A 13,205-nucleotide genomic window follows, 5' to 3' on the forward strand; every position below is an offset into this window, starting at 1 on the left:
ACTCCAAGAGATTTCAGGATGGGAAACACAAAGAAAGTGGCTGCTTGTTTGAAGGGTTTTTGGTAATATTAATAGCTTACTATTAAGGAAGAGTCTGGGCTTCCCAGGTGGCACTAGTGGTAAAGAACCTGCCTGCCAATACAGGAGACGCAAGAGAAGCGGATTTGATCCCTGGGTTGTGACGATCCCCTGGGGAAGGAAATGACAACCCACTCTAGTATTCTTGCCTGGAAAATTCCATGCACAGAGGAGCCTGGCGGGCTACAGTCCATAGGGCCAGAAAGAGTTGGATAACTGAGTACATACATACACACACAAGGAAGGGTCTGGTTGATTTCACAGAAATAACAGCAAGGAAATAGCAGAGAGCAGGTGAGCGTGGAGTGGGGCATAATCCTGTATAACATACAAAGCCTGTTACTGCCTTAGTGCTCAGGGAAGAAGGGCTCTGGGATGGACTGAGGACAGTGGCTGTGTTGGTTTGCGTAAGGGGACATAGGACGCTGGGGCAGAAACAGAATACAACCAGTAGGAGAAGTCACACCTCTCTGGGAGTCAGGTGAGAAGAAGATCTCAAATGAAGACAGCTGAGATCAGGCAGTGGCCCTGCAAGAATCCGGAGTAGGAAATTCTCTGGTAACCTAGGGCCTGGCACATATTATGTGTTCAGAATTTTTTTGTTACAATAAATATGCGTGAGTACTCAGTAACATACAACTCGTTGCGACCCCTCCAGGCTTCTCTGTCCATGGAATTTTCCAGGCAAGAATACTGGAGTGGGTTGCCATTTCCTCCTCCAGGGGATCTTCCCGACCCAGGTTTCAAACCCATGTCTCCTGTGTCTGCTGCACTGACAGGCATATTCTTTACCACTGTACTACCTGGGAAGCCCCAGTTACATAAATAAAGCTGTACCAAATTGAACTGTGTGTCTGAGTTACTGTGTTCGCCCACTTGCCTGTGGTTAATATTCTGACGTGGCTCTCACAGCAAGGCCATTTGTTGTGCACATATGACAGGATCTGGTTGCATCAGCCTTTCACAGTGACTCCTACAGAGAAGAGGAAAGAGATGAATGGGGCTGTGGTCTCAGACAATTTCGGGTGGTTTCACATGCTTCATGTACTTCTGTTTGGAAGTCTCTTCTGATATCCTGAAGAGAAGAAAGCTTCTTACTTGACTAATTCTTCTTCATCATTTAAGTCTCAGCTTAAAAGTTAATTTTCAGAGAAGCTCAGGTTTCCTTACGGAGCTGGGTTAAGACATTTATAAGCACTCAAAAGAGATCCCAGTGGCTGCCACCCCCTCTCCCGAGCTAAATACAAACTCAAACACACACACAAAAGTGTGAAACATTTACCTGTTTTGGAAATAACATACCACAAAATGTATACATATCCTGAATAACTTCTTTCTAGATTTTCTTTTGATTGAAATTATCCCCCTCTGTCTCTCTTTCATACATGCTGCCCTATTCTCTCTTGCCTCCTTTTTTTTTCCCCCTTGAGTCTCCCCTTGTGCCCCAAACAAATGCTGAGTCAACTGTCAAGGTAATTCTGCACTCTTCTCATTAAGCATTTCCAGTGTCCTGCTGCTGCTGCTGCTGCTAAGTAGCTTCAGTCGTGTCCAACTCTGTGCGACCCCATAGACAGCAGCCCACCAGGCTCCGCCATCCCTGGGATTCTCCAGGCAAGAACACTGGAGTGGGTTGCCATTTCCTTCTCCAACGCATGAAAGTGAAAAGTGAAAGTGAAATCGCTCAGTCGTGTCTGACTCTTCGAGACCGCATGGACTGCAGCCCTCCAGGCTCCTCCATCCATGGGATTTTCCAGGCAAGAGTACTGGAGTGGGGTGCCATTGCCTTCTCCAGTGTCCTATACCTTCCCAAATATTTTGCACACTGGTAATCATGTAATTTTTTGCTGAAATTGCTTTAATGCCTGTCTTCCCTATGACACTATTCTTCTGTGGGGAAGGGTCTCAGTTTGTTCAAACATTTGTTTACTCGACCAACTATCTTGCCAAATGTAAAGAACTCTGGGGCTTCCAGGGTAGCTGAGCGGTAAAGAATCTGCCCACAATGCAGGAGATGCAGCAGGAGCCCCAAGTTTGATCCCTGGACCAGGAAGATCCCCTAGAGAAGGAAACGGCAACCCACTCCAATTTTCTTGCCTGGAGATTCCCATGGACGGAGGAGGAGGAGGAGACTATAGTCCATAGCATCCTAAAGAGTCAGATATGACTGAAGTGACTTGACACACACACACACACACACACACACACACACACACACAGAGTCATTGTGCCAGGTGGCTGGGTTAATGTTCCCAGACACATTACACTTCAGGAGTTCATTGTTTAAGTCCTGGTTAAGTCATGTTAAGTCTGTCTTAAAATTAAGTTATTAAAGTAACAATTTTATACCTGTCATTTTATATATAGTAAAAATATTATATGTGAAAGTATTAAAAGTTACTGGTACATAGAGTAAAAAAGGTCTATAAGAAGATAAAATTTAAAAATTTCTTAGTTCTGTCACCTCCAACTTTAGACTTGTTTTTTTCACTGATCAGATCCTCCAAGTTTCATCTGGGATGTGGTAACTTTTTTAGATGGAGCAATGTTTTATGCATATGTATCATATGCATACTTAGGGACTTTGCATGAAGAAGCATTCTGTCTGTTGAAAAGGAGACTGCACTTCTACACAATGCAGGGCTGATGGTTTGTCAGTGTGTGTGTGTATTTATGCATGTATATGTGTGCATCTGGGTGCCAGGAGGGGAGGAGATGAAGAGGTGATGTGTGCATATTTTATTACTTAGCTCATTTAATTTTTATCCAGAGTTACTGATGAGTGTAAAGTCATAGACTCAACCCTCAGAGGTGATTGTTAGCTTTACCAACAGAAAAGTTTATCTCAGGACTATAGCTTGTATTTCCAGCTCCCAAAATAGGACAGGAGAAAGCAAATAACTCAGCGAAATCACTAACATGACCATAAATTCAATTCATATAATGGCAGATCAATAATACCATTTCTTTTTTGAGGTCAGATCATCATTGTAAACGGAGATTACTGTTAGATGTATCACACTGTGACTTTCCACTGTCCTATGAAAAAAAAGAGGAACCACAATACAGAAGGTAAACAACTTTTAAACACATACATGTATATGTTTTCCTCTGTATTATTATATGTATTTTTATTAATGTACCTGTACAGAAAGATATAAATCTAATTTAACCTTGAATAATATAATAATGCATGTGAATTCTAATGAATAAGCCTTAGTCCAACTCTGTAATTAATGATAGCTTTAATGAATGTGAGTGCTCCAGCAAGGTTGCGTTAGAATTCTGAATGGCCTCTTATTTTTACTTTATTGTTTTGAAATGCCGGACAAGAAAATGCAACTTTTCTCCTGTGTTAATTAAATAGTAAATTCGGAGAGATGCCAGCTTTTAGATTGCATCCATCAGTTTTAGCTCGCTCTGTTGTGTTTTATCAAGTTGCTATTTACATGCTGGTACAGTACTGCATTTGTAGTTTCAATATTGTCCCCATTATCTTTCCTAGAGTGAATACCTCATTGCTGACCCCTAAACATACTCTCATGCACCTCAGCAGGGTAGGTGTCCTGGCCTGGTACCAGAAAGAACCTCTTCTTTTTTGAGGTCAGATCATGGACACATGAGGTTCTGAGGGTCTTAATTGTTCTCCTAGTCAAGGCTATGGTTTTTCCAGTGGTCATGTATGGATGTGACAGTTGGACTGTGAAGAAGGCTGAGTGCCGAAGAATTGATGCTTTTGAACTGTGGTGTTGGAGAAGACTCTTGAGAGTTCCTTGGACTGCAAGGAGATCCAACCCGTCCATTCTGAAGGAGATCAGCCCTGGGATTTCTTTGCAAGGAATGATGCTAAAGCTGAAACTCCAGTACTTTGGCCACCTCATGCGAAGAGTTGACTCATTAGAAAAGACTTTGATGTTGGGAGGGATTGTGGGCAGGAGGAGAAGGGGACGACCGAGGATAAGATGGCTGGATGGCATCACTGACTCGATGGACGTGAGTCTGAGTGAACTCCGGGAGTTGGTGATGGACAGGGAGGCCTGGCGTGCTGTGATTCATGGGGTCGCGAAGAGTCAGACACGACTGAGCGACTGAACTGAACTGAACTCAGGGGCTCTTTGTAGAACATGTAGATGGAATTTGTCTCCAGTTGGAACCTGGGAGTCTCTTCTTCCTGGATTTTCCTTCTTCGTTTTGCCTATCTGCTCTTTCCCAGAATCTTCATTCTCAGCCTCTCCCTACCCCTGGGGTCAGAGTCTAAGAAGATGCATCACTGAATCCAACCTGGGAGAAGGACAGAAAGTACTTGCATTCTTCAAAGTTGGGGATTTGCTGCTATTGCTCATTGGTTTTAATATAACTTTGATGCTTTATTAATTTTACTATTAATATTTAATAATAATAATAATCACAAGTGAGCAAATACAGCCCACTCTGTAATTCTTCTTTATTCATCTGTCTCAAATTTCTCTTGATTAGATGTTAAACTGAGAGTAAAAGTATGCTTATTTAGAGTAAATTTGGCTCCTTATAGGCAGATGCAGTTTAACTGTGATGCAATAATCATACTATTTAACACTTTACATTCTTATAACTAATAGAGAAGCTTTCTTCATAACATTTAATTATTAATAAGTGGGGAGATCTCAATATGGTGCTCAGAGAATATAATTGTAGAGTAAAAGACATCTTTTATGAGTGTACTCTGCTGAGGGTTTCAATGTCTATGTTATAATACTTTGTATTTCTTTCTCCAACAATATCATCTCTGTGGATAAGAGATATTCTATATCTTGCTCTCATCTCTTTCTCCCCAATTAGTTTCAGCTTCCTTCTCTGTAAGCAGTTGCCTTTATTTCATCATTCAGATAGAGTGAGGCCTTTGAAAGCTAGTGAATCAACGGAAGTCAGAAAATTATATATCATACATTTAACAATATCATTTATTTAATAATTGTGTACAGTCTGATTACTGTGAGTACAGTTTTTATTTATTTATTTGTGGCTGTGCTAGGTCTTTGTTGCGTGCATGAGCTTTCTCTAGTTGTGATCAGGGGCTACTTTCTATTTGTGGTGCTCAGGCTTCTCACTGCGGCGGCTTCTCTTGTTGCAGAGCGCGGGCTCTAGAGTGTTCAGGCTTCAGTATTTGCAGCACATGGGCTCAGTAGTTGCGGCTTGCAGGCTGTAGAGTACGGGCTCAGTAGTTGGGGCGCATGGACTTAGTTGCTCAGATGTATGTGGAATCTTCCTGGACCAGGGAGCAACCTATGTCCCCTGCATTGGCAGGCCGATTCTTAACCACTAGACCATCAGGGAAGTCCTGTGAGTACAATTCTGTTTAAAAAGAGTACATGACAGCAACCTTTATTCTCTCAGGATTATTTGAGTGGAAAAATCCCTGGAAGGGTATAAAAGAACTCGTGGTATAATTTTGATTTATCAGTAATGCAAATTAGCTTTGATCTTACCATCAAAATGTCAGGGAGAATTGACTCAAAATTGGAAGTAAGATCCTCAGTTCCGGTCCTTGGCTGCTTAGGTGGTTGATGCCCTCAGATAGTTCCCTCATAGCAATAGTGAAGATTGCCATCTTATGGAGTAAAAAAATTAATCTGGTCTTTACTTTCATACCTGAAATAAAACTAAGAGGAAAATTACGTCAGTTTTAGTTGTAACTAAGTTCAGTAGAATTTCACTTAACCTCACCTACATTTCCCAAACCACTAGACCACTAAATGGTCACTGGAGATTTAAGGTCATCGTAAAATGAGATGGCATTTTGGTAATTAACTGATTTAATGTTGAGTGCCAAGACACAATTGAGGCTCAAAATCCACAAACCTCAAATCCATTAAATTATCCTGTTTTGAAAGTCTACTTTAGGAAAAATATGCAGATGGTTTTAAAATAGCTATTTCATTTTCTATAACCACAGTCTGAAGAAATGTTAAATTATATAGTCTGAGGAAGCTTTCAGAAGACTCTCAAGATGTGAGCTGATATATTTCATTAGGGAAAGAGCATTACCTGGTTGTTAATTTAGCCAAAAAAATGATTTATCTCTAATATAAACTCCCAGATATGAAAAAATATACCATTAGATTTTAAATGATCAATAACTGTTAATTAAGATTCAAGTTACTTCAAGGATGCTTAGATTTGATTTGACTATTCTCTCACTTTATATTGTTTCTTCTCTGGGTTTATAGGCAATAATTTTTCAGATGCAATTATATTAAAAATTTTAATTTTCTTTTGCATTATTTGACAGACTAGGTGTATTCCCAGATTATGAAATGTTTTATAGGAGTTATTGGGCTTCCCAGGTGGTGCAATGGTAAAGAATCTGCCTGCCAATACAGGAGATGCTGGAGACCTGGATTTGGTCCCTGGGTTGGGAAGACCCCCTGGAGTAGGAAATTGCAACCCACTCCAGTATTCTTGCCTGGAAAATTCCATGGATGGAGGAGCCTGACAGACTACAGTCCATGAGGTCGCAAAGAGTCAAACACGACTGAACATGCACCTCTGCATACGAGTTATTGTTTTTCTTAAATTGTTCACTATTTTTCCTATTATCCCACAATCTTACAACATGAGTACAGTAATTGTTTAGTAGCTAGAAAAGCTATGATTATGCAATATTGTTTGACCCTGATTGATCTTTTAATCCACTGTATCCAATTTAATTCACACAACTTGGTATTTAACCTAATCAAAAACTTTCAGTTACAAAAGTCACATTTTATATGCTTTCAAACTATGTCTAGTTTTCTATATAATTTTAATATCCAAAATCCAAATACCAATTGTTGAAAACTCTTGGCATTATATTTTACTACTCTACCTACGTGTCTCATCTATTATGTCTTTCTCTCCATTTCTGACAAAAAGCAAGCCTCCAATTTAGCATACATAAATGTCCAGGTCATTATCCAACCTCATCCTTAGTACCAAAGGAAATTCCAGTGCTATTATTACAGTGCTATGTATCTTTCAGTGGGCTTCCCTCACAGCTTCAGTAGGTAAAGAATATGCCTGGATTCAATCCCTGGGTTGGGAAGATCCCCTGGAGAAGGAAATGGCAACCCACTCCAGTATTCTTGCCTAGAGAATCCCCATGGACAGAGGAGCCTGGCGGGTTACAGTTCATGGGTTGCAAAGAGTCGGACACAACTGTAGTGATTTAGCACAGGTTATCTTTTAAAGACTAGTACTTAGCACCCATATGTGGATCAACAAATCTGCCAACTACAGAGTTCACTTTTACTTAACAAAATGCAATAAGCCTTCCAGGATTGGATATTTCCTCATCCCTGTGCCAATGCAGGAAAACTAAGTAGGGGTAAAGCAGAAATCCTCTGGACATGGTGAGAGAAGAAGTAAACTTTATCCATATGCAGCATTTGGAGAGAGAACAAGTGGGAAGACTTTGGCATCTGGGCAGGGCCAAGGTTTCTTGCTGAGGTCCCAGTCTGGCTCTTTTTCTGGGACAGCAGCCTGTGCTTATCTCTTCCTGGTCTGTTCAAGTTTGCAGTGGGGCTTCTGGCACTGTCTGAACCCCATGGGACCAATGGAGGGATCAGCCTGCAGCAGCACTAAGCAACCTCTCCCTAAAGCAGCAGCAGGGGTGAGATACCTGCCCGTGCTCTTCACTGGGCTCTGAGCAACACCAGGGGCCCACACAGCTCTCTGGTGACAGTTAACCCTGGGACTTATATTAGCATTTATGAAGGGATGCAACCTGCCCCATGATCACTTATTCACAGGTTCAAGATGGCTGCAGGCAGGATCGAGCTCAGAGAGCTATAGAAACACACCTGAAGCCAGAGCTAGTCCTCACTGTTCCACACAGGGAGGTCAGAATTGGCGAGGAGCAGTCATAGTAGGAGCTACTGTGGTTGCTTTGGACTGGAGCAAGGAGTGGTGGGAACCCTCTGGGACCCTGCTGGAAGGCAGAAGGGACTTGGCAGGGGAGGGCTGAATCACTAGCAAGTACCCCACAGAGGCCCTGAGCTGGTGATGATTTTATGATCCTCATTTCTTGGCTTTATTTTTTTCCCCTGGGAACCTGAGAAGTATCTGTTAAAAAGTCTCCCAAGTTTTGGGAAGTTCTACTGCTTTTAGGATTACACTCTGAGACTAAATCATCCCAGCCATACACAGTCAGAAAAATATTGCCACAATGGTGAGTTGCCTCCTATCCTTTGTGCTGCTGCTGCTACTGCTGCTAAGTTGCTTCAGTTGTGTCTGACCCTGTGCCACCCCACAGACGGCAGCCTACCAGGCTCCCCCGTCTCTGGGATTCTCCAGGCAAGAACACTGGAGTGGGTTGCCATTTCCTTCTCCAATGCATGAAAGTGAAAAGTGAAAGTGAAGTCGCTCAGTCACATCCGACTCTTCGCGACCCCATGGACTGCAGCCCTCCAGGCTTCTCCATCCATGGGATTTTCCAGGCAAGAGTACTGGAGTGGGGTGCCATTGCCTTCTGTGAGAGACCGTCAAATATGCAAAAGAGCAGCCATCATTTCAACGTCTATAAACTGAAGGCCTACTATGTGCTAGGAGCTGTATTTACTATAGAGATCAAGGGAGGTGGGGTAAGTGAGACCTGTTCAAACTGAAGACAGAAAAGAAAGTTAACTTCTGGATGTCATTCCTGTGCATCCACCATTCTGTTTACATCCTGTAGCTGACCTGGAGTGCACTGTGCTCACTAGTAAGGGTGTAGATAGGAACAGAAAAGGTTTGACGCTTTACCAGTGCAGAGGGGATTACCTGGGGAAGCCTTGGAGAATTTAACTGTTCGATAGAGTCTACTCTCAATGTCACAGATTAGAAAATGTTTCATCAGCAGTTTGATCGGACTGGGGGTGTTCAATTTAGCAAAGCTCCCAAAAGATTGATATATGAGATCAGAAAGGTACTTTTATTAATTTACAATGAGAAATAAAACCTTTAGGGATTGGGGAGCCCATTGTTTAATTTTTCTTCCTCTGGTTATCCTCCCCTGTAAGAAGCCAAACAATCCGCAGAAATGTTGAGGAGCAAAGGCTTAGGAGAGGAGGTATTTGTGAGAGACTTATTGCATTATGTTAAGATGGCCCGGTGTGTGCATGTCTGCTCTAAGAAAATACCTACCAGGCAGACCAGATGCTATGAAGAAGCTGGCTGGATTTTCATTCCTCAAAACACAAATTGACTGGGCTTGGTCAATGTTTATACTATGAATCTCCTTTTCCTCTATTTTTTTGGGCAGATCTAGTCTCTCTACCATTCTTACCTTTATTGATGAGGTAGCAGGCAATTTTGTTTCTCTAAGGTGCATCTCAGTGTAGATCTTTGTTTTAAAGCCCAGAGGGCAATCTTATTTCTCATTCTTAAAAGAGTATCTCCTCATGGAATGTGCTACTACTTGTGAGTGATTACTAAACTTTTAGCTATTAACTATTTTGACATCATTTCCAGTTTCACATTAGTTTCAGAAATGGGAGAAATAGCATGGAAATAGAGTGTATCATTAACAAGCTAGGTTTAAAATTAGGGTTTCCTAATGCCTAATCTGGCTTCCTTGGTAGCTCAGTGATAAAGAATCCACCTGCCAATACAGGAGACCCAGGGTCAATCCTTGGGTTGAGAAGATCCTCTGGAGAAGGAAATGACAATCCACTCCAGTATTCTTGCCTGGGAAATCCCATGAATAGAATGACCTAGGGGACTACAGTCTATGGGATGGTGAAGAAAGAGTTGGACACAATTTAGCGACTAAATAACAACAGTGCCTAATCTCTTGATAAATTCACTTTTGAAAGCTAATTACATGTTATTATTAATTTTTAATTGGCATGCTTATTATTTAATTGGGCACTAAGGTGCCAGTTAAAGAAGGAAAAGTCTATTGTATACTAAGGAAAATCGTTTATCAAATTTCCTAGAAGTCATTGTGCATTCTACAGCTTGGAGATTAAGTAGGTGGCTCATTGGGTAAAGAATCTGCCTGCATTACAAGAGACACAGGAGACCTGGGTTTGATCCCTGGGTCAGGAAGTTCCCCTGGAAGAGGAAATGGCGACCCATCCTAGTATTTTTACTGGGATAATCCCATGGACAGAGGAACGGGCTACAGTTGATGGGGTCACAAAGAGTTGGACACCACTGGGCATGCCTACACTCACAAAATCAGTTTGGGAGATATAAAATGTTCTGTAAAAACATTGTCAGCTGGGCATTCTCTCACTGTGATTGTGTCTCTCCGGGTTAAGAAGATTGCTAAGATCAGCATACTATTCAAAACGAATAAGAAAAATCCTTGTCAGTTTTAAATCAGCTCAAGCCAGTTTGGTTGCTTGACACTGAGAATCCTGGTCTAGCTGCGAGCCAGGTCCAGGCAGCTACTCTGTAAATGTTCTCTCTGGAGCTGCTTCTCTTCATGCTTGCTTCTGCAGATTAGGCCGCAGCCACTATTTGTCTTGGAAAGTCACCTTCCCAGGGGAGCAGGCAGTACACCGACTTGTAACTGGATGGCCACAGGGCTGGCTGTTAAATCCACTGGGTTTTCCAATGGAAAAACAAAATGGGAAGAAATGTTAGGATATATTCAAACACTCAGGGAATCTTCCTTCCCGAGACAGCACCCTCTGCTCCCATTACAAAAAAGGAAATTGAAACGAGAACTATTTATATCCACTCCTAGTAAGCCAATTTATGAAAACTGAGAAAATTCACCAGATTCTGAAATCCTCTGCTCCTATTACGTAGTTACATTGTTCAGGCATGACTTTTAATAGTTTAAGAAAAATCTCTCTTCTACCCTAGGAAACATAGTTAGTATACAAATAGAGAGGCAAAAAAATGTTACTCTTTGATAGTAATCCAAAGAATGCAAGTGAAAGCAATGTAAAAATAACATTTTACATTTACTAAAATAGCAAAATAAAAGTATGACAGTTGTCAATGTTGAAGTGAAAGTATGTGCTCATTCTTTATGGCACTATAATACCATCCTTTTGGAAAGGAATATGGAAACAAAGAACAGACATAAGTATAATCACATCCTTTGTTCTGTCAATTCTATTTTGAGGAATTTTATCACAAACTAATTCAAAAGACATAAAAAAGGTATATACATGAATACATTCATTACCTCTTTATCCATAATAATGAGACATTGATACAGAGTAAATAATCAACATTAGGGGTATAGATTAAAATTTTGGTTGATGACTTTCACAAAGTAGGTATAACATTCCTTCATCTACCATAATTGAAAACAAGCACCTATTTCATGATACAAATGTGTACTGCAGACACTACTGACACGGTGCAGCAGCTGGCAGTGACAAGAGATGATGCATTCTGCAATATAATGTCAAACATAAAATTTAGTTACTCAAATTTTAATGAAAGTACAGTTTCAGTAGTCAAGGTTACTATTATGACATGAGTCTCAAAATAACCTAATAGTCCTGAGGGAGAGCTTCTTTTTTATAGTATCACAGCCAATAAACTAGGAAGAAATCAGAGTATCACTATGTAGGTATTGCTCAACAATGGTTATTTGCATCTCAAGAAGACAACCTGATATGTACCTTCTGATGGAAGTTTATAAACATCTGTGAGGTGGTTTTGTCCTTCACTGAAAAAAAAAATCTAAATATGATCAAGTCTCAGATTTTAGTTTACAGAAGATGAAATGTGGCAGATGGCAGTATGACTAGAAGAATATGTTTAAGAGTCCATGGATATTCAGTCAGCAAAATCTAGACAATGAGGACATCTGTAGGCCTATGACCTTTTCCTTCAATAATAAGATTGCAAGTTTTTTTTTTTTTTTTAAAGAGAGAGATCCAGGGGAAACATAGATTAAAGAAAAAAATTCTCAAAATATATAGCATTCCATAACAATATATGGACCCTTGGTATCAAGATTTGAACAAACTGTTTTCATAGTGTGATAAGGAAAATGTGAGAATTGGGTATTAGTAGTATTAAGGAATTTTTCCTGACTTTGGAGAGAGCAAAGCATTATAGCTTTTTAAAAAGAGAAGTCCTAAAAATATGAAAATAAAAAGGAAAGTCCTTTTAAAATGATGCAATATTGAAATATATAGAGAATTAATGATATCTTGAATTTGCCTCAGAACAATCTTGAGTTTCTTCAAACAGAGCTCATATCAATTTTTTAAATGCAACTAAAGCCTACAGAATGTTGCCCACGTGCTCCAGACCTTTCCGTGTACAAATTTATTTATTCCTTTGAGGAACTTATCTTTTTTCACCAGAGCCTATTTAGAGCTTATTTCTGCTTCACAGATTTTTGCCTAGCTTCTGACACTACTTCAATACCATATGAACTATTTGCCATCATTTGCTTCTTTAAAAAAAAATACAAATACAAATTCCACTATTAAAATGTATTCTTACCCATGGCATCTCATCATAAAATGAAAGTCATAGAATCTGAGGCAGATTAAACCCATAAGTACTTAACAGATGCACATGATGGATTATGCATGGAGCGTGATAGAAACAGGTTAAAAATAAATTCTCTGTCTTGAGAAATTAGACCATCTAAAAGGGGAGAAAGTTGTATGGAAATAATTATAAAAACCAATAACATTTATTGATGTCTTACTATAGGCATGGAACTAGCTAAGTGCTTTACGTGCATTTGATTTTAATCCTCACAATGACTCTATGAAGTAGGTATTATTATTATTATTCCTAAAATACAAATTTAAAAACTAAAATATACAAAGTTTATGTAACTTGCTCAGTGTCACACAGATAGTAGAAGGGCCTGGAACCCAGGTCTCTGTGAAGCAAAAGCCCGCACTAGCACAGTCACACAAAACTATCTGCAGTCTACTCAGCTGAGTCTACTTCAGTAGACTCTGGTAGCCACAGTCTACTCAGTTGAGATTTACGCCAAACGTTCATTGTACACAGCAGTATACAGTGAACAGCTCTATACAGACACTGCTATCTGCCACATGAATATGATGATGGTTAATTTTATGTGCCAACTTGACTGGGTCATAGGATGACCAGATATTTGGTCAAATTTTGTTCTGGGTGTTTTTGTAAGGGTGTTTTTAGATGAGATTAACATTTTGATTAGTGATCAGATTGCC

Source organism: Capra hircus, chromosome 1, assembly GCF_001704415.2.
Source record: "Capra hircus breed San Clemente chromosome 1, ASM170441v1, whole genome shotgun sequence".
Classification (NCBI taxonomy): Eukaryota; Metazoa; Chordata; class Mammalia; order Artiodactyla; family Bovidae; genus Capra; species Capra hircus.